The sequence below is a fragment of the Passer montanus genome, unplaced genomic scaffold (genome assembly GCF_014805655.1).
Source record: "Passer montanus isolate IOZ18808 unplaced genomic scaffold, ASM1480565v1 scaffold25, whole genome shotgun sequence".
Taxonomy (NCBI): domain Eukaryota; kingdom Metazoa; phylum Chordata; class Aves; order Passeriformes; family Passeridae; genus Passer; species Passer montanus.
This window is the reverse complement of record NW_024367149.1, coordinates 6755465-6782054: the sequence shown is the minus strand read 5'-3', so window position 1 is coordinate 6782054 and position 26590 is coordinate 6755465. Positions and strand designations below refer to the sequence as shown.

Sequence of the window (26590 nt, the reverse complement as noted above, 5' to 3'; positions counted from 1 at the left end):
AAAAAAAAAAAAAAAAAAAATTTCAACTTATAGATGTGTCTGAAAATAAACCAGCTGCATCAGACACACAATGCACTGAATCATCTGTTTGGCAAATGCCAAATTTGCTGTTTTAGAGGACACTGGTGAAAGCTGAGGCCAGGGCAGGTGTGTGCAGCTGAGGCACCACAGGTCACCTCCCACATGTAACACTGCATTTGTCAAAGCCAATAAAGCTCTTTTCCTTCCACTGCCAGGAATCACAGCACGTGGACAGCCAGCCAGGACTCCTGGAAGGCCAGGAGAAAACCAGGAGGGAGCAGCCTCTTGCTGGTGCCACCCAGCATTAGAAGCCCTTGCTCATGAGAAATGCTAATTACAGATACAAGTCTGCCTGGCAATTCTTCATTGAACACATTGCCACTGGCAATTCAGCTGTGGGGTAAAATTCATAGTCATCTCTTCATTTAGCTAGTCTAGGATTTCCCCTTCTCATTTCCTGGCAGAACTCAGAGGAATTATGAGAAGATTCAAAAGACAGAATGCCAGGGGTTCTCCAAGTGATTAATTTCCTGACTACTCTAAACTATTATTTCACAGGATCACAGAATTCTTTTGGATCAGCTGCCTTTTAGTGGTTTAAATTATCTAAAGTATTCTCTAATCATCATTTGGACAGAGAAAAGCACCAGCTGAACCTAGGGCTGGCCTGTCAGATATAACAGTATTCAGAAACCTTTGGTGCCAGCAAAATACAGCAAATAAAGTATTTTCCCCTGACAAATGCTGCAGACCCTCTACACTGAATACTTCAGCTTGAAGCAGAGCCTGGTCCTGGTTTTATGTTTCAAGAATTTAACACCACAAACTGGCAGGAACTTTTTTTTTTCCCAGGGCTTTGCTGTACTTCTTTGAAGACGTTATTAAAGCAATAGCAGGATATTACTGCTACCTCCTTCACTTGTTACACAAATGTAGAGAACAACCAGCACTGGAGAGGGATGTACCCTCCTTCCCACCTAGGAAAAAGAGAGGAGCAGTACAACAAACCACAGGCACAGCACAGGCTGGTGCCAGCGTGGGCAGGAGGAGAGGAGGGAATTGTACTTAATAGAGCTCCCCTGGCTGAAGCCATGGCTGCAAGTGATAATGCAGAAATGCAATGAAAGGCAAAAACAGGAGGAGAAAATATCCAAGAGATCCTCAAAAGGTCTTAAAGTAGCAATGAAAACTGACAGTGAATGTCTGTAGCAGAAGAACAGCAAACTGATGATCTCAGCAAAAATGATACAACAAAAGGAAAATACAGTTTAAGTAAGAATCTGCTGTGAGTTAGAACAGTCACATTGGGACAGCTCTGAAGTGAGCGACAGTCACACACTGCCCAGTCAACAATGGCTTTGGTTAAGTTTTGGACAGGAAATCCAACTTTTAAACCTGTGACAGGCCAGACAAGAACAAAACCTCATTCCCTTGTTCTAGTCTTTTACAGGCACTTGTGAGTGACCACTGAGGGACCCTGCAGCTGGGGAAGCCACTTGTGCAGTGCCCCTCTCCCCCGGGTGTCACCTCCCCTGCAGAGGGGCTGGAGGCACCCCGGCCCTTGGCGTGCCAAGCACACAAATGCTTTGCTGGATGGAAACTCCTCCCTTTGGCATCCAGTCTCGGGTTCCCTCCCGGCACAGCCACCCGACGTGTCTGACACAGCCCATTAAGGCAGGAATTTATAGTCGCCAGCTGGGGGCTTCTACAGTTTCACATTCTAGACAAGAACCTCTTGTCAGAGGAGTAACTGGGTGAAAATGGTGGTGTCTTTCACCACGATGTCCTCACGCTTGTGAATGCAGAGAGCTGGGGTTGGTGTGGCTGTTGTGAAAAATGCAGAACAAATTACTGTAAATAAACCACAGAGACCACTGGATACCCAGGCACTGAACACCCTGCCTGGTGGCACTTTGATCTCCCCTCCCGACTGCTGCTAAAAGGCTGCCCAAGCTGAGCCCTGCACATGAATGCAGCAGGGAAATGAAGCACACAGCCACACACGGTGCAGTGTCACATTATAGGGTACATCAACACTGACCCTTTCAAACCAGCCCTATCCCTCCAACAGCTAAAAAGAAAAGGAGTGTTCGTACCAGTATGATTCTAAAACTATTTGGAACTATTTATTCATGAGAATTTGAGAGCCCGGGTTTCTCTGACTGCAAAGTGCCATCCCCAGCTCCCCCAGGGGACCCTGACCACCACCCCAGGGTGGGGCTGGGCTCCTGCCCCCCTGGCAGCCCCTGGGGCACTCACCCAGCTGGCCCAGCCCCGTGGCAGCTGCAGCCCTGCATTTCTGCACCAGCCAATCCCTGCAGCGATTTTGGGAGTTAAAACACCCGACAATAACTCCAAGCTGCTGGTCCTGTGTGGGTTTATCACCCCCTTGCAAATCCCTCACAGTTTATAAAAGCTGTTTTCACTGACCAAGGTCCTGCTCCTCCAGGGTGGGTGCTCAAGGGGAGCGACTCGAGACTTACTCAGCTCACATGCCAGGGCAGGGGCCCCCTGACATGGGTGTATATAAAAAAGATTGTATTACCCAAGTAATTGTTATTTTACTCCGAAGACGAACATGAATTTATTGCTCTGGTGTCTCGCATTTCTCTTATCGACCATGGAAAATGTTTGTGCAGACACAATTACAAAATACTGAACTTCTAGCCAAAGTCTGTGATATTTATCGTTTGATAAAGATGTAAGACACTTCAAACTAAGATGAAATTTCATGCTAACTCTATTACTTTGTGCGAAAACCCCTAGAAAAGGCCAAAACAAATAATCAAATTCACATATTACTGTCAGGCAATGAAATAAAAATCACTTTCTGGCACTTAATTTGCTTTAGTCAATTATTTTTCCCCATAAGAATTTAGTAATGATGAAACACCTCAGATGCCCATAATCCTGGAGATACACAACTTTCTCTATGTTCACAAAGTCAGTGGTATCAGCACAAGTTTCCCTGGCTTTCTGTGCACAGAAATCATTCACTCCCAATGCTAATTCAGCCCTTAAAAACAGCAACATAATTCAGACTCAAGGACTGCAGCAGCATTTGTGTCTCCATCTCACCCCAGCTCCTCCTCCTTTGGGGGGGGGAAAAAAAATCAAGAGGGCATCTGGAGGTCTGCATTTCTCGCTCCTAATGAAAAAAACCATTTTCACACATGGCCTAAAAGGTCCAGAAACTCTACACACAGATTTCCAGGCACACTTTGGATTCTTGGCTAGAAAAAGAAGGTTTCACCAAGCGTGGTTTTTACTTTGAAGCGTCCTCATTAATGCAACTTAGAAAAGTAACTTATGCTGTTGTAAATCTGCTTTTCTCTTGTTTTACAGCCTTTTTGTCTTGTTTCTGCAAGTACCATGAATTTGTAATACTCTGAAAACAGGTCAGTGGTAGATCAGAAACTCTTAATCCCTGGATAAAGATTATTTTAAGATCCCTCTATGCCACATATCAGCAGTATGTTATCAGGGCTTTTGTTTGCTGTTTTATAATTGCACGAACATGCCCAAATTATCCTTTCAGGATGGTCAAAGGTGAGATGAATAATTCCTAACACCAAATAGTTCAAGGTTAAAGCCTCACTGCTGCCCCTGAGATCCTGTCCACTGCCTCTGCTTTCCTCTACTGATTGCTTTGCCTTGTTTCCATCTCTAAATTTTCTTCCTCACCTAATCCAGTGCTGTGTGTCTCACCCTGGGATATTAATTTGCATTTTATCACAAGATCAATGGTGTATCTCTTAATTCAGTCCGACAGACGAGACAAACACCTCCCTAACTATGTTATCCTACATCTTTTTCACACTTTTTAAACCAGTAGCTGTAGCACTTACGCTCCTTGCGGTCGCTGCCTAATTAATTAATGCAAATATAACAGTTCCATTTGCATTTCCCCAGCTGTTCCCACAGCTCTGTTCTGAAATCCCTTCGACTTGCACATGTCCTGCCTGGAACAGGATGTCTGAAGGCAGCTGCCCTGGCTCACACACCAGCCCCCACCACAGTGCAGCCCCACTGCAGCACTCATCACCCCTACACACAGCTCAGCCTGGCTGCTCCCCAGCTTTGTCACTCTGAGCAGAGCAGGGAGCCCAAATAACTCACCTAAATATGAACAACCTCAGTTTATAAATGTGAAGTCAGGAGGTGAGAAAAAAAAAAATTGTGCTCTTCAAGGTCTGTTTCAAAAATTCCTGCTGAATTTGATGAAATTTTCTCTTCTCACCACTTTATTACTCATAAAGAACTTGCTGGGATGATGGTCCAGGGACCTTTTCTGTGAATGTCATTCTGATCAGGGTGAAAAATTCAAACTCCATCCATATGTGAATACACATTCTGAAATAATATCCTCCCCCAAGACACATTAATGTAAAACCATGCTCCATTATAATGTGCATTATATGACAACTACAGCTTACTTTAATAATCCTTAGAATATTATAAGCAGCCTGCCAAGTATAAAAGCCTTTTTCTGCCATACAGAAGAGAGCAGTTAATTTATAAAGGTGAATAGCAGTTGCTATAAAACATCATGTAATGAAATTGTTACCCCATTTTTTATATTTCTGCTTACACGTAGTCACTCAGTATGAATAACTGCAACTTAACACTGAAAAGTTCTTCTGAAAGAAAAATCCCCTCGTCTGCCCTCTCCCTTTTGGAGGGGACATTTGGGACAGACAGATCAGACACAAGTGCACACACACTTCCCACTATGGTGGTCCTAAGGAAAGATTACTAAGAATTCTGGCATTGTAGGAATTGGGCACTGCAAATATGGTTGGTAATTAATATAACAACAGACTGAGGAACCACTTCACACACAGGAGAGGATCTGGATCTGTGCTGTTTCTTCAGCTGTTGACTCCATTTGAGAAGTGCATTCTTCACAATTATTCCACTGAAATTACTGAGAAATAAATATATCTGAAGAGTTGGAAGAGCAGCAACCATGAAAGAAAGTGACTCCTGATTGCTGACTCTTAAAATATCACCTGTCCCCTGAGCTCAGCTTTGCTACCAAAAATAGGGCTGGGACAGAGAGAGGAGGTACAAAGTAGATGCATCCTGCCTGCTGCTTTCCTAGACAGTGACAAGGGCCGTGAGAAAAGGACTTTCAAGTTTCATCCCTGTGCTGTCACACAAACCCAAAAAGGCTGCCAACCCACTGCCAAGACAAACAGTTGGCAGTGCCTGTGCAGCTTGGCCAGAGCAAACCCAGCCTCACCTGGCAGATGGAAATCACCTGCAGCTCTGCAGAGTCACCTGCTCTGAAATTTGATTAACCATCAAGGCAAACCTAAATACAAAAGACTAGCAAGAAAGAGTTGTAGGGGAAAAGCAGTAATTAAAAAGCAGTAATTACTCCCTGGAAGCACAATCTCCTGACACAGCCAGTTTTTACATTTCCAGGCTGCACAGCAGGTTTCTCTAACTCAAGGGCGTCAACACTGGGTACTCATGATTGCACTTGCTGATTTCTTGTTCACCAGCTTTGTGTCAGTTTTAGGTGTCCTTGTTCCTTTCTCCAGAGATCCCATCAAACATCAGTGTGAATTTTTTCAGGAAAGTCAGTAACTTATACAGCAACATGTCCCAGACCAGTAAATTGCTCACCAGAGAACTGATTCTTTCCCTCCAGACAGCCTCACTGATGGCTCAACTTACAGCATTAGGCCACAACTTCTGAGAGATAACAAAGCCCTCTTGTTACAGCTCCCAGCATGTTTATTTTAATAGGCTTCTTTTTATATTGAGAAGGAAAAGATTCATAAACAATTTATAAAAATTCATGCTTTTCTGTCAGGCTGCTGCAGTGAGAGAAGCCAGGAAAGAACAGTTGCACCTAAACATTAAATTAAGGACACTCAGGCACAAAATGCAGACTCCTGAGACTGGTAAACCCCAGGGACCACAAAGCAAAGCAGCTGGGTAGGGAGAAAATCTAGCAGAACCGCAATCAATTCTGCAGCTGGTGGTGGAAAAAAGAGCATGTGAATGTGGATCATCCTACCCCATAAGCAACCCCACATCTGTGTCACTGGTACATGTTCTCTCCCACTTATGCCAAGTGGTTTTTTGCAGAAACACCTCCCTAGGCCTGACAAGAGCAAAAAGTTGCCACAGTGCTATGGCTGCATTAAATGTAGCACTTATGGTTCACGTGAGGTGACTGCTGGAAAACTGAAAGATTTAGCAGAAAATAAAAACCTGAAGTTTTCGGGGAAAGAAAACAGTTCTGAGGTGGAAAAGTCTGAAAACAAATGGCTCAGACTGCCTCCTCTGCTGAAAGGTAAAGTGAACCTACCATGTGCCACTCACTTACTGCAACTGCTGGGTAGCAGGAAGCAAAAACTAAAAAGAACACACCAAACAAAGGAATGGAGCTAACATGTTTTTTGGAGGCTGCATTGAAGCACAAGAGACAGGGGAAGCTATGATGGAAAAGCTGACAGAACATGAGAAGTCCACACAGACATTGGGGAATAGTTGACACTTCCTCTAGACATGTTTGCTTTCTGCAAAGGGTAAATATCAGTCAGTGCAACTTGTTTACAGTATAAATCGAAGGGGTAACAGCTAAAATATGGTAGTATTGATCATCCTGGGAGCACACAGAGTCTGCAGGCAACTGTGACTCTCGCTGAGGCAGGCCCTGGGTGCAGCAGCAAACAGGCTTTGCTCACACCCTGCCCTGCTCCCCGATGTGGGACACGTGGGATCTGTCCCAGACGCTGTCCCTGTGCACACCCCAAACCACCCGAGGCTCTGACTCACCCCCGGGTACAAAAAGCTCACACGTGCTTCTGCCACCCGAGCCGTGGGGCTGCCCCAAAGCTCCCCAAGCATTGCATCACTCTGACAAGTGTGTGCAAGTCTGCTGCTTGAAGGGCTGGGTATGGATCACTGGACAGGCATTCCCAGGGAGGAGTAGGGATACAAGGGACTTCAGGTGGGGAACGTAAGGCACCAAGAGGGAACAGCAGTGCACACTGTGCCCTGAACTGCTACTGAAGCAGCAGGCTCAGTGCAGCTGAGTAAGCACACGCAGCCCCTGCTTATGGTGCCATTTCAGGGAATTTGGGGATTAGGGCACAGCCGACTGCAGCTGGTCTCAAACAGCACTGCCTCAGGACTGTGGGTCCTGCCACGTCCCTTGCAATGGCTCCAAGGACACTGCTGCGACTGACTTCCCCTCATGGAAAGCAAACAAGCCATTGCCACTGCCAGTGAGATCCCTGCAGCAGCTGGGAAAGTTGGGAACAGGCACGCAAGGAAAATGGGAGGAGTGCCCCTGTTGGGACTCAAGCCAATTGAGAAAACCTGACTCCAAACACTTAAAAAATAGCAAGAGTGTGAAAATATATCTTCTGGCAAGAATTAGGTCAGCTTGATGGACATTCTAAGAACAAAACAGCCCTTCTGAGGACTTCAGGAACAAGATAGCAAAATTATGGAAATCAGCTTTAATTAGCCAAGAGGACACACAAGGGACAAGGGGCCAAGCCAGAGAGTAAACATGAAAATGCACATAAGCTGAATGCACGAGCAGTCAATCTATCAGGGGAGACATAAATATAGGCTGTACTTCAGTGTGTAAATAGACATATATATGTGTGTATTTAAGAGTGCTAGTCTGAACTAATGAGAACATTATAGCACATAGCAGAGAAATATTATGCAGAACTAGGAAAGGATTTCATAAAAAGATTGAGTAGAATATCAAAAGATCAGAGAAATCAAGTGACAAGTGATCTCATCTCTAGGCTGAGCGTTATTGTTCAACACATGACAAGCACCTCCTTGGGCAAAGAGGACTCTCCAGGATGCAGTTTAACAGCCTTGCCTAAAGCTCCTCTCCACAGACATCCAAAGGCATCCTGTTGGGGGGCGCAGGTCCTCCTGCATCAGGTTCCTAAAACAGGACTAAAACAGACACAACAGTCCCAGCCAGACTGAGAACATCACCCTTAGGTAAGGTCCCTGTGAGGTGTCATTCAGCTTCAGCTAAGAGGTAACACAGGTAACAACAACAAACAGGCACAGCAGCAGCTCCCTCAGATCATCTGCCCCTCATTCATGCGCTGTCCTGGGCCATGACACAAACTGCCTTTTTGTAGCCACCCAGGTGGAAGCAAACACCCAAGAGAGGTCTGAAAGAGGACACAGCTGTTCTTTTTATAGTCTGTTACTTCACCAAAATACACAGAAGAAGCAAGGAGAGGGCTGCTGCAAACCTTGACAGGGACCTTCCCCTCACTGGGGCCCAGCAGATGAGGCCAAGCTGTGCCAGAGCCTGGGAAGGTGGGACAGCAATGGCTCCCACAGCAAGGGAAGCCAAGCAGAAACACGATGAACATTTTTCCATCAGGACAGGCAGCAAACAGGGACTGTGCAGCACAGGACTCTCACACAGTGCAACCTCTGCCACACCTGACAGAAGAATTTTCCATCAGGCCTCACAGCAAACAGGGACTCAGGAGAGTGGGAATCTCATGCAGTAAAAAGCTCTGGCACAGCATAAGGAAAGGAGAGAAAACAGACTGCTCTACTGAGGATAAACAACTTGGGGGAGAAAAGGGCAGCAGTCCACACACTATTGCAGAAAAGCTTCAAAAAGCAGATGGGGCTGGTGATGAGCTGGGTCTGTGTAACCACAGAGCAGGAAAACCTGCAGCAGAGAGACTGCTGGTGTGGGGACCTGCTGTGAGACTGTGTCAGTGAGGCAGCCCATGACAGCAGGGTTTGCTCCAAAACCCAGGAATCTGTGCTATATTTCACTGCATCATAGCTTTGTACTCAATTTGAAATATTTTAATTGCCTTTTTAACAAAGCCATCCTCAATTACGAATGCTTGCTCAAGCAGAAAGCTGCCACGCCTTGGCAGTTTGATGGTACACTCAGCTCCACAGGCCTTTTTATTTTCTTACTGGCATCTGAATTTCTAATGGACAGTGGATACCCCTGAGATCAAGGTGTGTGAGAAGCCTCAGTGCAGCAGGGGACTGTGCACAGGCAGCCAGGAGGCCTCCTGACAATGCTGCATTTTGCAACAGCATAACCACAGCTTTTTTGGGTTTTTTAGCATGTTTCTGCATCAGCCTGCTGGAAAGCCCCACATACACCTGCCATGCACTGGAGCACCTCACACACAGCCCGAGTCTCTGTGTGCCGCTGCCAGTGAGGGGGCTTGGAGAAGTTGTCCCTACCATCCACCCAGCCAACAGCTCCTCTCTTCCACCAGATCCTGCGAAACTGACTGGGGTTTTCTGGGATTTCAGCCACATCTTGAGCCTGGAACTGGGGTTTGAATTGGTGCCAGCAGCACCCTGGGGCTGTGCACAGCTCAGGGTGCTCCAGGGACACTGACACTTCCCCCAGGCGCCCACTCGCTGCCATCTCCCACTTCAGGGAGAATGAGCACACACAAAAAATGTCATCTATTTGTTTAGCATCATTTGATAATAACATTAATTATTTCATCTCTGAGTTAATAAGCAGCAGCTGTAAATAGCCAGAGGCACCACATCAGCCTATCGGCTCCTCTCATCCAGTCATTTATTAATCTTAAAGGAATGTCCCAGGCATTAAATGAATATTTCTAAATCTCTTGATTTGCTGGGTTTTGTTTTAAAGCAGTTCTCTATTTATAAGCAAATAATGACTGCACGAATATCAAGGCACACTAAAGCTTGACAGAGCTCCACTTCTCGATGCAGTATTAGCAGTGAACACAAGGGCAATGTTTCTATTTTTTCCAGCTAAGTCTTGTCCTCGCAAGCAATGACTCTGCGTTTTCAGCTCGCAGGGCACAAATCCAAGTGTGATCTCATGCAACTGTCAAACCTCTTCTAACAGAAAAAAAGCCTGTGCCAAGAACAGGTAGAGAAATCATAAATAGCTCTCTCAGGAGTTGGTTATACAAGTGAAATATTTCCAGAACACATTTTTCCTACTATTCTGAAGTTTTAAATGCACAGACAGTTCAATGGGCACCTGGTCATCCTTTTATGTGTCACCAGACAACTGCTATGTATGAAACAGCCAGTTGCTGGTGCAAGCAGGACAAATTGCAAATGTTCAGCTTCACAGATAAATAAGGTACAACCTCCACCACTAACTGTACAGGCAAACACCTGGCTAATCAGCCTTTTCAATCTATGGCATAGTGGGGCTTTTTACCCTCATCTTTGGATCTTGCCTGGGCTGGTTTCACACCAAAAATACCCATGTCCGTTTCAGCACAGGTGCTCTCAGAGTAGGTGGTTTGAAGGAGGAACTGAAGCAGTTCAAGGTTTTGCAAAGGTGAGGGGGGAGATGAGGAGCACAGACACCAACCCAGCCTCTGCAGCTCCTACTTCACCTTGTTCAGCTGCAATGGGATGAAGAAAAACCTCTATTTTGTCATTCCCCTGCTTACACCCACTGTCATGGAGGACAGGGCTTTGTTTACATGCAACTGCCTTTCTGAAGCAAAACTTGAGAGTTTCCACAATGGATTAATCCTGCTGTCTGTATGAATCAATAAAAATCTACCAATGTCCCCACTACAGCCCCAGTAGCACACTGAGTAAGGATTTCAAATACTACCAGGGACATGGCACTTGAGCAGCTACTTAAGTACTTGCCTGAATTATGGCTCAGGCTGCCACAAAATCTCAGAAGAACAGAAAACTGTTTGAGAGGAGGGACATGAGAACAGAGAGGTCATTTTTCCGAATATGGACTGACTGGTTGGAAGACAAAGCCCCATTTCACCCTGACACACCCACAGGAGGGCAGCTGCAAAGCCTGGAGATTTCCAGCCTCAGCTCATCCATGCACAACAACCCATCGTTCACGTTGTGTGAGGAACACCAGAAACCCTGAACACTAAACACAGTGATACACAGGAGGCAGGTTTACAGCTGGAGTTGAGAAAGTCTCGTGGAAATACAAAATTTGTCTGTGCAAATTTAAAAGCTCTAATTTACCAAGAACATTTACACACACAGACAAAGATACAGCTCAGGTCCTGTACTGAAGCGTAGCTCCACCACTCTGGATGAAGTTCATGCTACTGTTGTTGCTCCCCTGAGGCAGAAATTAGAGCCCAATGTCATTAACATGCTACCAACACTCTCAGGCTTTATGAAAATATAAAGAAACACTTGTACTCACTCTATTCTCCTGCATTAATGTTTAGGGTGGAATAACCATGTCCTGCTGCAACCTACACGCTCACTAAAATAAGTTTTGTCAGTTTATACTCACACAAACTGCAGTCATGACAAAACGCCAGAATGGAGTAACACTGAGCTTTTTTGGGAGGTAAAAAAGAAAAATACACACAGCTCCTGCAAAACAGCTATCAAGAAAACCTATGAATTCTTTACGTTTAATTTACGACATTTAGTCTGGACATCCAGTCTCGTTACCTTGGGAGTTATTAGGGTGTAACTATAGAGGTAACTGTAACACCTAGATAAGCTCCAAGAGAAAAAGCAGCCTACTGCTCAAACTTCATAAGCAGAAATAACATGACTCAATGACTATGAAACATTTTAGTTATCTTCCTAGACTTTCTAGCTCACCCTTTGATCCCTGAATGGAGACCTCTCCCAGAGGCAGAGGGTGCAGCAGAGTAACCTGGGAAGCACATGGCCTTTAGTGCCAGTCCTGCAAGGCTACAGGACTAAACTCACTTCGTCTCCTCACGGCTGGCTGCAGTTAAGTGAAGTCAGGGAATGTGCTTTCCTGGGAACACCAGAAGATTTGCTGAACCAAACAGGAAAAGTAACACGATGAACCTGAATTCCTGTCTTTAAATGAGATACCACCTTTCTCATGGGCGAATCTCCAGTGCAGTAAAGACATGAGTAGAAATTACTGCAGCAAACAATTTTTTGTTCTGTCACTTGCTTTTAATCACACAGTAGAAACAGAAATAAACTGATCCTTCTGGGAGATGGGCAGCTCTGTGTTTTTCCTTGGGGGTAGAAAACAATTGGCATGGCCTTCTCCATGAACTTTGGCAACAAGGAGTCCAGTGTTCATTAAATGAAGTCTGCTGAAAACCATAAGCAAGTACCCTGCAGAATTTCAGACTAGAAATCAGGTTAAAGAAAATTTCTTTGCTCTGTTCAAGCTTTATACTGAAGTTAGCCCTGAAATAACTTACAGTTCTTATTGTAATTTTTTTGTATCATTCCATGTAGTGCTGCACTCCTGGCGAGGTCTTCATTCATGTTAGGGAATGGTTTACCCCAGTGAGAGAAGGCAACATCCAGCAGCACATGAAGTTCAGTATTGTCTCTAACTTCTGTCATGAGTCCCCCCATGAGAAATTCACTGCAAGATGCTGAGTGGCCAGTCAGTGCTCCCTCCATCACTTAACACATGCCCTATTTTAATATTTTCCTTTTTTTACTGTTGTCTTTGTTTGGTTTGACTATAGATGAGACATTTTGATTTTCAGGAAAACCAAGTTGTTTGAATATAATATCTGCTAATAAACAAAATAAAAATAGAAGTGTTAGCCCAGAAAAACAAAGGCTGAAAGAGATATAGGATCTCTAAATAAATCAGGAGTGTAAACATCAGAGAAACAAATAAAGACCTATCTGGTAGAAGAATAACAGGTGCAAGATTACATTAATAATCTAGAATTGTGAAATAAGCTTCTTGAGCCTTAGCTCTTGGTTGATCAAAAGAGGCTCCTTGTAGGGGCAACAGGGCAAAGCTTGACCAGTGTCTTCCAAAATCATCCATAGTCTGCAGAAAGTAACTTCACTGAGTATATGCAAAATTATCCATATATCTCCTTGTCCAGACACCAGTCCAATTTAAAGCCTTGTTAATATGCAATTTTCAAGACTGTACTGAAAACAGTTGTTATCCAAATTAATATAATCTCTGATGCAGTGTAAAAACTAGCAATAATGCTTGTCATGTTTAACTCAAAGCTAATTTAAATAAAATACAAAAGATAACGCTCATTAAATCCAAGCCTCATTTTGTTGAAGCCAAGTCAGCAAACACTGTCAAGCCCACTTGGAAGTTTAAGACACTAACAAAAAGCTTTAAATGTGAGAAAATAAATTTTTGGCAAAATTATTTTCCATTAGGAATTCTGGTTTGATCTCAGGGAGGGTTTTGATAGCCCACTGGTGAAAGACACCCTACAGTGGAGCACAAATGTTCTTGGCCAAGCCCTTTCTCCTGCAGCACAATCTACAGGCAGAAGCAGGAATAAAGGCAGGGCTGAACAAAAGACATTTATAAAGTTTTTTCTGCTGAACATATGCTAGCTGGAAATTCCACTTGTGTTGCTTGAGTAGCACCAGGCAGCTGCACCACTAGTGAGGATTTGGCCCATGGCAAGTAAAACTTAAGTCCATCAATGAACAAGAGTACATGGCATTACTGCAGTCTGTGTCAATCTACAGGCACTTTACTGCTGGTAACCACACTGCAATTAGGATTTAAAATAGTATTTGTCTTACTTTAGTTTGCTGTACTACTTAAGTTGTTTTAAGGCAAAAAGGGCACAAGCTACTGCTCTAATTTAAATAGTTATATTCTGTCCCTCTGAAATGCATAACTGTATTCAAACTGAAACCTGGCCAGTATATTCTGTGAAATAATCCAAGGAGCCTTAGTGGTCTTATTCAGAAAACAATTTCTGCAGCTTTGCAGTGCCCCACAGCCCTGGCAATGTGGAATATGACTGACAAGGAAGGGTGTCCTCTGCCCCAGCAGCCCCATCTCCTGTGGCTTTGAGGGTTTTTTTTGGTAGGTCTCCAAGTCAAAAATTAAGCCTGACCCAACACGGTCAATGAGATGCAAAAAGGCTGTAAAGATGGTATTTACTGCTTGTGTTCAGTGTTCCTGGTTCTGAATTCAGAAAGCTGAATAGAAAGGTTCTGGCAAGGGGGACTGAGCTACAGAAGAGAACAGCATTACTCCAGCAAGGAGAACTCATAACGCTGCATGAGTGGATGCACGAAGAACCAGCAAGATTTGTTTCTCAAACTTATTTTCTGAAACAGGATTTTGTCCCTTTATTTGCCTTAAGCAAGACTGGCTCCATCAGGAAGCCAGTGGCCTCCTCTGAGTGATGCCAAACTAGAATAAGGAGACACAACACATAAAACAGGACAGTCAAATTGAGGCTGCCAGCCTAGCTCCTGCTCTTCCACAATTACATAATTCTAAAGATTTTAGACTAGAAGGAGGTTGTTTTATTAAAAGCCACAGACACTGGCAGTCCTCACATACATATGCACAAAGGTAATCAAACTCCTAACAGCAGTGACAAAGCTTGCCAAGCAACATTCAGACTTTGGAAACCATCCACAGAATCGTAACTGGAAGGCTTGTGTGAGGAAAGAGGCAGAGCAGAAGCCACGATGCTGATCAATGATGTTACTGTGGTCAGTCGCGTCCCAAGGGACAGCACAGCCTGCTGCACAACATGAACAGGCTGCCCAAGGCTCCAGACACTCCTGCACTTACCAAGTCTACTCATGAACTGTTAGGTAACACTAATGAAACTTCTTTAACAAGAAAAATAGTAAAGAAAAGCACTCAAGAATATTTAAAGGTGGCTGTGGTAGACAAACTTAGATTCTTTCTTTTATTTTTTTATGGTTTTGGAGGGTTTTTTTAACCAGAAAGATCACATTTAAGAAATAAATAACTAAGGCTTTATCCACATCAGACATTTGAAGTCCTGAAGCAGTAAAATCCCTTCAACTGAAATCACCACCCTGCTGAAGTTAAAAATGGCAACTGTAGACTGCATTTCATGCACAGACCATTCCAAATACACTCACTGCTCAAACCAGTATCAGATACTTATCCTGTGCATGCTCTGGCACACAGCTGAGTCCAAGTATAGTCTTAATTTCAACATGGAAAAGCCAAAGTTTCTCTAATACTTGGTAGCAATAGCACAGATCTAATATCTGACACCTCTAGATCTTTCCACAGATGTCACTAAGTGAAATGCAATCTATAGGTGGCAAAAAGTGCTGATAAATCAAATGTCCACCAGGAAGTCAGTTCATTTCACTAATCTGACCAGAAGAAGAATAAGACAACCCATTTCAGACACTTGAATGGTATGAGCTGACCCACCAAGCACCAGAGCCACCATGGAGTGACTGCAGAGAACATGGCTCCATGTGGAAAACAGGAGAGAAAAGCTAAACAATCCCTTTTTGGCAGCAGTGGATGATTAGATCAGACCTCCTTGTCCCAGAAACATCTACACACACAGACTGAGCACAAGGCACACCTCATTTTTGCCTGGTTTCAGCCAATGGTCTGCTGAACACCAAGACAGCCTCTGAGCCCCTCCTCGGGCTTTGGCTGTGCTCATTCCTGAGCTGGGCCTGCTGAAGTCATTATTTTTAAGTGCTGGAGCAGGATCCTGCCATCAAGTTAAACAAACACAGATGCTGCTTTCTCCACATGCCAGAGGTGTACACAGCCCACCACAGGAGCACCGATGGATTCCACCAGAACTGGCCCTGGTGTGGGAAGGCCCCAGGAGAGTGTGTGCTGTCCTTAGGCACTTTCTGTAGGGACTTGGAAAGTACCCTTCCCTCCCCAGAAAGGCTGCAGAAGCCCAAACTGCTCAAGTTACTGATGCACTCAGATAAAGTCCCCTGTACCAAAAAGCCTTATGCTGACAAAAGGACAGGCAGGTTTCCCTCAGCCTGCAGTACACTTCACCGTTTGACTCATCACCCTGAGGTGGAAACACTTGCCTGATCCCTCAACACCAACAGCCTGTTTGGTAGCATCTGTTATGTAGTTGTTACTACCATTTTCCCAGTTTTTGCTTTCCAATAAAAACACCACCGTGCCAGCAGCGCTGCTTGCAGGAGTCTCCATCTGCGTGATCTGACCGGAGCAAAGAACACAGTGACCCCAGGATATCACGTTCTCAGTCCTGTGCAGAAACTCCTGCTGGCACAAAGGCAGGATCCCATTCACTCCTTTCACAGAGGCAGTTGGTCATTTTTCAGCTGCAGCATATTGAGGAGATACACAGAGCTGAAATTCAGTGTTACAGCCAGAAGTTGGGCAGTCCGGCCTTCACCTGGCTGTAATCCAGGCAGTGATACGTGCATAAGAGACCCCCCCAAAAAGCAGGGATAAAACACCTTCCTTTCCTACCTTAGCCTAAAACTTAGCTCTTTTCTCTTTCAGTTCATCAGCTAAAAGTAAATGACAGCTACATAAAGACACTTCAGGAGCCGCTATATATAGGGTGAAGTGAACTTTTCCCCAGGAACCTCTAGATCTAGGTCATCTTGCTTCTTCTGGGAGGCAGAAAAAAAACAGGTTACTCATTGAACAAGAATACAGTTTCTAAAGGAAATAAAAGATTACTTGGAGCATGAAATCTTGTGTGGATAGTATTTTTTTGTTTCCTAAAGGACTTTTAAAAACAAAACTCTCCATGAAACACTGTCCGTTTGAATACCTGACTCCATCCACTTTAAACTGAGAAACTCACTCTATTTACAGAAAGAATGGGCATTCTTTAGTAAACTTATTTTCAGCAGTTTAGCCACACAGTAAAGTAAATACAAATTCAGGTCTCAGAAACTTCAAGGAGTTTGTCTATATTCAGACATAATGTAAAATCCCTCCCTGCACCTCATCTGTGATTCTTACAGGAGGCTGGAACAACTACACACAACCCAGCACAGCTCCAGGCGAGCTTTCATATGAATCCACTCCAACAGATTAAATACCATGCTCCCACTTCCAATCAAGGGCAGTGGGAGAATAACCAAGCATCTCACTCAGGTTTGGGCCAAGGGCCACCACCTAACTCAGCCCAGCCTCTGGGGTACCTGGCTCAGCCACTGCAGCAATATGAAGGTGCCATAGATGAAGAGGTGGGAGACCAGGGCAGGAAGAGTTTCCTCAGCCTGGGACAGACCTCAGTGCAGCAGCACCTATGCCGTGCTCCTCGCCTGCTTCCAACCAGCAGATCCCTAAAAACTGTCAAGTAGAGGTGGGGGCCTGTGTTTCAGCTTAGTGACTACAGAGGGGATTTCATTAGTTCCTGTGAGCACAATCAAAACAGTCCACAGAGATTCGGAGGGCCAGGAACTGAGAGGTGAAAAGGCACTAACCAAGAAAAGAATTAATAGTTAATTTAAAGTTGAATTTTAAAACTGATTCTCTTCCCTTCCAAGAAGAGCAATATACTTTCAAGGACACCATTCTCCATGGGACAACCCACAACTGCCTCAAGGTCTCCAAATATATAGATGCAACATTAAAGAACTCTGTGAAGCAGAAACTAAAGCAATGTCTTAGTCATATTTCATAAGCTAAACTGAAGATAAATGGATGCAACTGCAATACAAATCATAATATTTAAACAGAAAACAACCAAGGGAAATCCCAAAACATCAGAAACTGGCAATGGCAATTAAGCAAGTACTAAAACAGTGCACAAAATAAAGTCTACAGATGTTAAAATATTAATTTCAGTGTCTTAACTAAATCTGAATTTAGAGCATTAGTTTGCTGAGCCTTTTATGTATTTTCCACTGAATACAGCAGTTCACTGCTTTTTGTTAAGCAACAGTGCAGACCAAACCAGTTTAGCAGTTTGGTATGTCTGCAGTCAAGCAATGCTTGCACTCATTTGTTCAAAACCTGAGAGCAATCTCTTCTCTTTCTGAACTTTAAATAAAATTAATGCATTCAGGCAAAATAAATACTAGTCTTAATCTATATTGCAAAATTACACGATGTCTGAATTAAAGATTTCGACAACTGTGTTAATAAAACACTGTGATTAACGTTCAGTGCACAGAACAAGCTCTGGATCTGGCTTTAATTACAGTGATGAATAAAAGTCAGACACAGGCACTGGCCCAGAGTATTCATGCATTATACTGTCCCATAGATACCGAAATAATGGAATCTGATGCACTTTGATCCCTTAGATAAGCCTCCCACAGCTCTGAAACAGAAAGGGCAAGAGCACCCAACCTCATCCAATTCTGCAGTGTTCGCACACTGAGTCACAAGAGATTTGTATCCCCACTACCAAGATACATCTTATGGGAATAAATACAGAGAAATATTGCTCCATTTCCTTCTGGCTAGAGCTTGTACACAAATCATCTGGAGACCCACACAGAATGAAAGTGGTGAGGACTACAGGGACACTTTACAGTCTCCACAGAGCCATTTATACTTGGACAGTAGTTATGTTATAATATATTTGTGGGATATATTCTAGTCTGATTTTCTCTTCTAATGCAGTTTTGCCATGACACAGATTAGAAACTGGCGGCATGTGGTAAATGTAATGGTTTTAATCATGGTTGCAGGATGGTCAATTCCTTGCTTTTGTCCAAACCAGCACAGACTGACTCATTTTTTGCTTACAACTGGATAGTCAAGCAGTTTCATTAAACTTTATTAGTCATAAACCAGGCGTTTCCTTGATGCTTCTAGGACCTCTCTTAGCAGTCCAAACTCCACTAGTATGTGGGCTAGCTACAGTCCCAAGCTCTGGGAAACTCAGCCCTGTCAGCCAGCTGAGACTTGTCTTTAACTGAGGATGAAGTTGTCCCTGCATGAGCTGTTGGCCTTGGAGTGCAGGGTACTACATGCAAGCACTTCTGAACCTTGCCTCTAGAAATACAAATTACTCCCTCTGAGCAAAGAGCAGATGAGAGGACACAGAGGCCACTCCAGTGTCCAAAACTACAACCAAGGGAAACAGGTTTCAGTATTGCAAGGATAATAGTCTGCACATTCACCACTGCATGCTGGGACTAAGGGAGGAACTGAATTTCCTGAGTCACAGTTTCTCTCATCCTTCCAACAGTTTCAGTCCTCCCCCGGGAACCTCAGGTCTACATCATCCCTCAACTAAACCAATGGCTAAAAACAGAGGGAGGAGAAGAAGAAGGCTCAAAAATCAGCCTGGCCTTTGACAGAGGGTACGTGTGCGTGTAAACGTGCACAGAGCACGCGTGAGCGTTGCGGTGGGTCAGAAATGCCCGGCACAATAACCCAGCTGGTTGTGATTTGGCTGACGCAACCGCGGTTAAAGGATGGCTCTTTTATCTGCTCCTCCAGTCGCTGCACGCATCTGCTCTTTGTCCGTGTCACCGTGTGTGGATCCTGGCCCAGCAGCTTTTATGCCACCGGCATTCTGACCTCCTTCTTCGCTGATGAGAAACAGAGTGGTTGGCAGATTCCTATGGAGGGGCTGGTAAATAAAATACTCGCTCTCTGTAACTGTTCGGTCTCTTGGAGATTGTTTCATTAGTTCGTAGGAAAGTCACAGTTGATTTGCTTTAGTCCATTCCACAGATCATTATCTCTTCAAAACATAAAAGTGGTTTATTTTCTGTGGGTCAGAAACTGACTCCAGATGTACAGCCAGCAACAGCTGATCACAGCACTCAACGCAAGGTACATTCAGGAAACACACGGGAAGAGCTTCCCGTGGTCCTAGGTTTTAGGGAGGGTGGTATTGCATGTTTGGGTTGGCTTGTCCAAAAGAATGCATGATCTTCCAGCACAGCAAAGATTCATCACCCTGATTAGGCAAGATTTCTTATTACCATCTCCACAGACTCTTCATCCTATTAATCAAGCATCTGGAATGCAGGCTGCCAAATAAATGCTGAACTATCAGATTCCAAAACAGATTTTAGGAGACTTATCTACTGCCTTAAGCAGATCTTCTGATAAAGCTCCCTCTCTCCAGCATCAGGTTTGTCATAAATTTCTGCAGAGGTTCCTTTTCTAATAGAGGAACATTATTTTATTAAAATCAAATTACCATTGAACACTTTACAAACTTGAATTAAATTACTAAGCATGCCTGCACTAAAGATAAACTTTATTACTCCTCCACTCCTCATTTTACAGTGAAGAAACTAAAGCACAGAGCAGTTAAGTGGTTTGCTAAAGTTACAAACAGAACAGAAGAGATTAAATAAGGATGATGATGGCTAACCCTAGGGCGGCTAGACTGGGTTTTTTTTGGTGGATTTTGTTTTGTTTAGTCTTGGGGCTGGGAGTTTTTTTTGTTGAAGTGCAGTTTTACCCAGCAAGAAGTCACACAACTCTAGCTCTGCTGGGACAGGTCACTGCTATGGCTACCCCCCAAGAGGCAGGCAGAACATGACAGCATCTTCTACAAAAACACATCCTACCTTCAGGGAGGAGCAAGACACATCTTTGCTTCTGAGACCTTCATAATGTCAGGGACAATTCTTCTTGCAGTCTAAGTCGAGATCGAAGCTTGCTTTGCCTTTCAGAGTCAAGAGAACAGTGACTCTTCAGCTTTTTCCCCCAAAAAGGTTTCATTCTTACTCAACCATGACATCCCTAAATATCTGCTCATTTTGTAATTCTTTGGTCTCTGAGGAACTGCTTCATTAGCTCACAGAAAAGTCATGGCTGATTTGCTTTAGTCTACTCCACAGACTATTACTTCTCCAAAATACAAATATGTTTCTCTGTGCATATGGGGAAACAAGGACAAGCACAAGGACTGGAAGACACAAGTCTGCCACAAGCAAGAGGTGTTATTTTTAGTTCCTTTGCCTTACATTCTGCAACCAGTTTGACTGCAGCCATTAACAGGGTCTGCAGAAGTGCTCATCAAGCTGAGCTTCCTTCCATTGTTGAAATGATGAACAGGGACAGAGTGTAGAGCATCTTGAGCCAACTTCAGACACTTCTTGCAGAAATCCACGTGAAGCAGAATGCAATACTCAGTTAAATGGGATTATAAACATATTATCTTCTTTTCATAATACCCCTTGGAAGATCTCCTGGACAGAGTGGTTACGAACAGATCCTTACCAACTGCCAACTCAACAGTGAATCTAGAAACCAGCTCTAATTTTATAAGAAAGGTGGCAACACAGAGAACTCAAACATTAGCATACTCTTCCCACTTCCTCCAGCCATGCCTAACACATTTTTAACCAACTGTAGTTTAAAATCTATTTTAAGCAGACAAAGCATTACAATATTCAACCAATATTGATTAAAATATTCATTTAAACTGATTATGAATGGGTATTTTCAAGACTGAAGTTACCTAACTCTGTGATACCATCTGGTATCCTTTACTTTCAGGTCTTCCTTCCTCTCTTCTCCCTCTGCCCCACCAGCTTTTTTCACCAGCAAAATGAAAGACAGCCCCCCTCAGCCAGTGTGGCAGGCTATGCTGAAACCAATATGCACTGAGACAGACAGGAAATACAGGTGCAGGTTTTTTCTAACTGTTGTCTAGAAAGGAAGTTTAGACTTAGCACCCTCAAGAAACTTTTCACCTAGAACTGATTGCCAACAATACAATTCTCAAGACAACTTGCTAAATTCTTCAGCTGTGGAAGAATGAGAAGTGTCATGGCATATTGTTCACTTACCAAGTAATCCTGAGTGCTACTATAATGACATTCATAATACATATATTTCATTACTGCATGGAAAATGAACTGTATAGCCCTATACTGATATTAAAAAGAAGGTTTATTGCATTGCATATACAAATAATTTTCCAGAAGTGCAGCATAAAACATGGAGCACTTACAGCTTTTTTGAATGCAGGTCTAAACTACACTGTAACTATTTATCAGGAGTGACTTTATCACTTAATGCCTGGTCTCTCCAGAAAAAATGTTATTCCAGAAAACTACTAAAACATTTCTGAGAATGAATTACATAAGGTTAGTTAATGCTTGGTCTTTCACAGAAAAAAATGTTATTCCAGAAAACTACTAAAACATTTCTTCATTTCTGAGAATGAATTACATAAGGTCACTCAAGCAATCTCATCCTTGAGGAGAAGCACCAAACATCGCTGGCTACTCTATTTCTTATCCATGCAGCAAACTCAGTTTCAGCTCCTCCATCACTTTCCCTCCTCATAGTAGCCGATTTTCACCTTGGGCACTGCTGTCAGAAGGTACAAACCAACAACACAGCAACAAAAACAAAGGGTTTGAAGCCCTTTGAAGTTTCCAGCAGACTAAGGAATTGTGGACTGGAGTGATATTTCAGTTCACATCCACAAGAGCAATTGTAATTCATACACATCATCACCAAGATGTGGAGGACAAGCAGAAAAAAGGGCAAGACATGCATAGGCAACTTTTAAATACACTGCTTTCTCTTACATGAAAGTAACCCTACTAGCTGCCTTGCCTTTTTTCCACAGATAGCTTTCTGTACGTAACATTTTCCCATTGCATCTTTTCCCCTTTTATGCTGTTCCAACATAGATCAAGAGTTCCAGCTTTGCACAACCACTCCATGGTAGATCATAACCTGTTACACTACCACAGTCTCTTGTACAATACAAGCACAGATGCTAAATCATTTCCATCGGGGCCTAAGGGAATTTTTGTTCGGCTCTTTCTATAAATGGGTGCAACTCCTAGATCAGAATTCATTTGGCTAGCAATTTTTAATTATATTAATTACCATGCCTTTGAAAAAACAACATCAGAACACCAATGTAACATACCCCTTAAGTCACGAGGAGAGAGTAACAAAGGCTTGGTTTCTCTCTTGAGCAAAAAATATCCAACACTCTCATCCACAGGGCAAGCTTCACACAGAAATGCAGTGGGCTCTTTCAAGAAGATTCTCTGACTGTTCTCTGGGCACTTCTTCAGCATCTCCAGGGCTGCACCCAGTGTGCTGTGCTCCTCACAGGCCTGTGGCACTGCCAGGACAGGCTGATGTGCCACCTCCCTGAACTGGGAACAGCTGGAATGAAGAACGACAAGCCAGTGGGATGAGGACGTGCACACTGTGTACAGGTGACACTCAGCTCAGAGGAGGCCCAAGGAGGAGGCTATTGCAGCAACTTCAGCTTTAAGGGAAGCCATGAGACATCCTAAATTACACTTTCAAAACCTGCTGTCCCCAACAGCTTTTGGAGGATTATGGGAGCACAGCACTGGGTTAAGCTCCTGTTTGTGATCTCTTGTCTCATTTTGTGCCTACAGCCAAATCAAATGAGTATCCAGGCCAAAAGGTTTTAAATTAATCCCTCCAAATAAAAAAAAATTAAAAAAAGTCTACCAGATCCACTGCAACATTTTATCTTGGCCTGTAAGACAACACATGGTGGTACAAAGTACCAGAGGGTGCTCTGGAGCTCCGCAGGTAAACTATTTTATCATTCTATCTACCACATCAACATATCAAACGAGCTTGTATGAGGTTACTATCAACATGAAAATCTTGTGCTTATTTCTCATGCTTTTAGCTAAGTAATTTAGAAAGTGTCATACATCTTTTTTTTTGCAGACTACAGTGTATTTTGTCCACAGTACTACTTTGTAGAAACTTCAGGAGAAAAGGTGCAAAGCATTTTGTACTTTACTGGGTAAAAATTCCAAAACTGAATAAAATGGCAAATTATTTCCTACAGCTATTAAGGAACTATTTAAGAACAGAAATATAAGACAAGGATTAAGAAAAGGGACACATCTGTTCTGCAAAAAAAAAAAAGTATTTGAGGAGAACTAGTAGAATAAGAGAAACTGAAAAAAACCCAGTGAACTTGTATGGAAAAACAGCAGACGGCATATTGCCAACAGATGGTGAAGAAGTCATACACCAAAAAGGAAAACAAATTTGAAAGCATACTCAATTTTGAGGACTTGAGGAAAAAAAACAAAACCAAAGCTAACTCCTTCCTAATCACAGATTCCCTGGTTAAAAATGGAGCTGCATGTTCCTAACACTTAGGAAAGCAGTTGTAATTTCTGGGTTCTAAAATGGAGGCATTCAAAATTAGCATCTGTCTATGAAAATGTTGGTCCACTCTTGAAATCACTTCCTTCCTCCCCGCTATGAAAACACACTCTTGTTTTGGTGTGTTTTCATTTTTTCTCGTGTTAGTGGTTAAGCTCAATGCACTGGAAAATACCTGATGCTTTAATGGGCCACTTTCTTATTAATTCAGACACCTGTTTAAAAAGATGCTTCCTCTCTGAGGCCTTTCTGCAGCAGCTGGTAACAGGTACTGCCACAGGAACCAAGAGACAGGTATTTGCAGAGCCTCTCAATGGAAGTTATTCCCCATGATTCTAGGTGTCCATACTGTCAATCCAATTCTCAGCCTGACTTTTGGAAGTAGGAATTTTGCACAGCCAGTTTAATAGCACTCAGTGATCAAAGGAATTTGACCTGCTATACTGCAATTTTTGCTGGGGGTACATTTGCAGTTGGAACTCAATAGGTAAATAAATATTAAGGCACAACAAGAGTCCCACATGAACACCCCTGGCACAATCATGTGAGAACACAAAAAAATTACTTTAAATGCAAAGTAATACAGAAGTCATCTTCTACAACTGTTTATCTTCCCCAGCAAACCTCCTTCCCTTAGTCTGCATGCCTTGCAAGAGCTGTTCAGGAAGCTGACACACTGTTGCTGCAAACCCAAGAGCAACAGACACATCAGATTTTACTCTCTTCTAAAATATGCAGCTGACATTTCAGCAGCTGGCTTCAAAACTGTTCACCTTCCAGTTTCTCAAGGCTAGTTGCCACAAGTTTTCAAGCTTGTTTTATCCCCTTCCTTCCTTTCATTCCTAATGTCTACACATTATATACTAACTCTGGTTAAGATGCAGAAAGAAGTAATTACCAGGAACAAGGGCACAACTTTCCCATTTGTAACACTGACTCTGGGCAGCCACTTGAAAGTTAAAATGGGTGACTGACTTCTAGCACAAAAGGAATACTGGAGCATCAGCAATTGTTCATACTTAAGAGTTTTGTGTATCCTGTAAACATTAACTAATTTTAAATTATAAATCCCCTCAACCTCTAAAGTGCATAAAACGCTGCATAATATTATAGCTAAGGCCTATCTTTTTTTTTAAGTCACAATCCATTGTGGTTCAAAACCTGTGGAAAGAGTAGCTTTGATTTTGACTATGAAACACTAAAGGCTACCCTAAGGTGAAGCTTTAGGAAGTGCCAGGATCAGTGGAGGAGTTTTCAGGACAGACAGTGATGTTTGACACAGCCAAGTGCCTGTGGGCACATCACCTGATGCTGCACAGCTTCTTCAGCTGAGGGGAGGTTTGCTATGAATACACTTACTCGATAATAGACACCTGTGGGTTCACTTATTTTACTGTCTGTCGGGTTCTCAGTCAACCATCCACACTTGCAGACAAATCAAGAAAAAAAATTTTAAAAACCTCTGATGACAGAGGAAGAGTCCTTATCTACGCCAACATCCACACTAGAAGGCCTGCATAAGGCATATACCTGATTGGTGACTCTTACAAGAGCTAACAGATTGCTTTCAAAGGGAAGAACAAGAAAAAAAACCTCCACAAATCTTCCTAGAATCAGATATAAATGCAATACATTGCACAAACAGTCAAACTTTTTATGCTGATTTGACAAAAATACAACGCACTTCTAAACCTCATGGATCATTCAGGCTCAATTTAGAACAACATAACCTTTAAAAAACTTGATCCGCCACCAAGCACTTTCTATTTACTGGACTTCAGCAGACACAGCTCAGAAATCAGAACACAAAAATTCCTCATGGAATTTATTGTGGCACTCGGCTTTCGAACCCAAACAAAACAATCAGGCACACACTGCCAAGAATCATCCGTGCAGCTTCAGGGCACCAGCAAAGGGCTGCTACGTCTAGGGCTTCTCCTCAACACTCAGGGGCTCCTACCAGGGTGGAATTCTTGAACTCGCTAAAGCATTTGCAGATTACACGCCTGTCCGGTTAAACACTTCCTGCAATTTTGTTAATTACACATCAGGGTCTGCAATTAGGGAATGAGTCCCATCCTAGAAAACATACAGCTCTCAAGTCACCCCCCAGAATGTGTCTCTACTGCCGTTCCTGTAGATGCCTCTGGTATGTATGCTATTATCCCAGACAGGAAAATACTTTCTAAACTTGAATAGAATGTGCAGTTCTACCGCTGGATAGTTTTCCTTTTCATTTGTCAGTGCTGTAGACCGCTTTGCACATTTCTGTAGGTGGGGGTGGAGATCTCCGGGAGCAGACAAGTGCAACCCCAAGTTCAGGTTCCCTTTCCATGTCCATCCCTTCCAGAGGCAGCCAAGCGCAGGCATTCACACCAACCATCCCCCTCCACATCGGCGTTATCCTCCGCTGTCAGCAAAGCCACCACAGCAAACACGCGGCCTTTTCCTTCTTTCCCCCTTGATTCGTCATCAAGATGTAAATTAACAGATTCCCTCACAGACAGAAAGAAAAAAAAAAAAACAAAAAACCCATCGAACAATGGGAAACACTTCCCCGCCGGTGCCCCACAGGACGGAGAGAAACAGGATCCCCTGCGCTGGGGGAGTTACTTAGTGGGGATCAGATGCTGCTAAAAATACTGGAGCGGTGCGAGCGGGCCCGGGCAGAGCCGGGGCAGGGCCCGCGGTCCCCGTCCCGGAGCGTCCCCGCGCCAGACGGTGATGTCACCGCCGGCGGCAACAAAGGACGCGGCACCGGCCGGGCGGCCCCTGCCCTCCGCC

The 26590-nt window shown here is 43.5% G+C and overlaps 1 protein-coding gene across 1 annotated transcript in view; it reads right to left on the bottom strand.

Annotated features, from left to right (window-relative positions):
• Nucleotides 1–26590, bottom strand: part of RNF11 (ring finger protein 11) — a 29941-nt gene that overhangs the window by 2739 nt on the left and 612 nt on the right. The window lies entirely within an intron of this gene.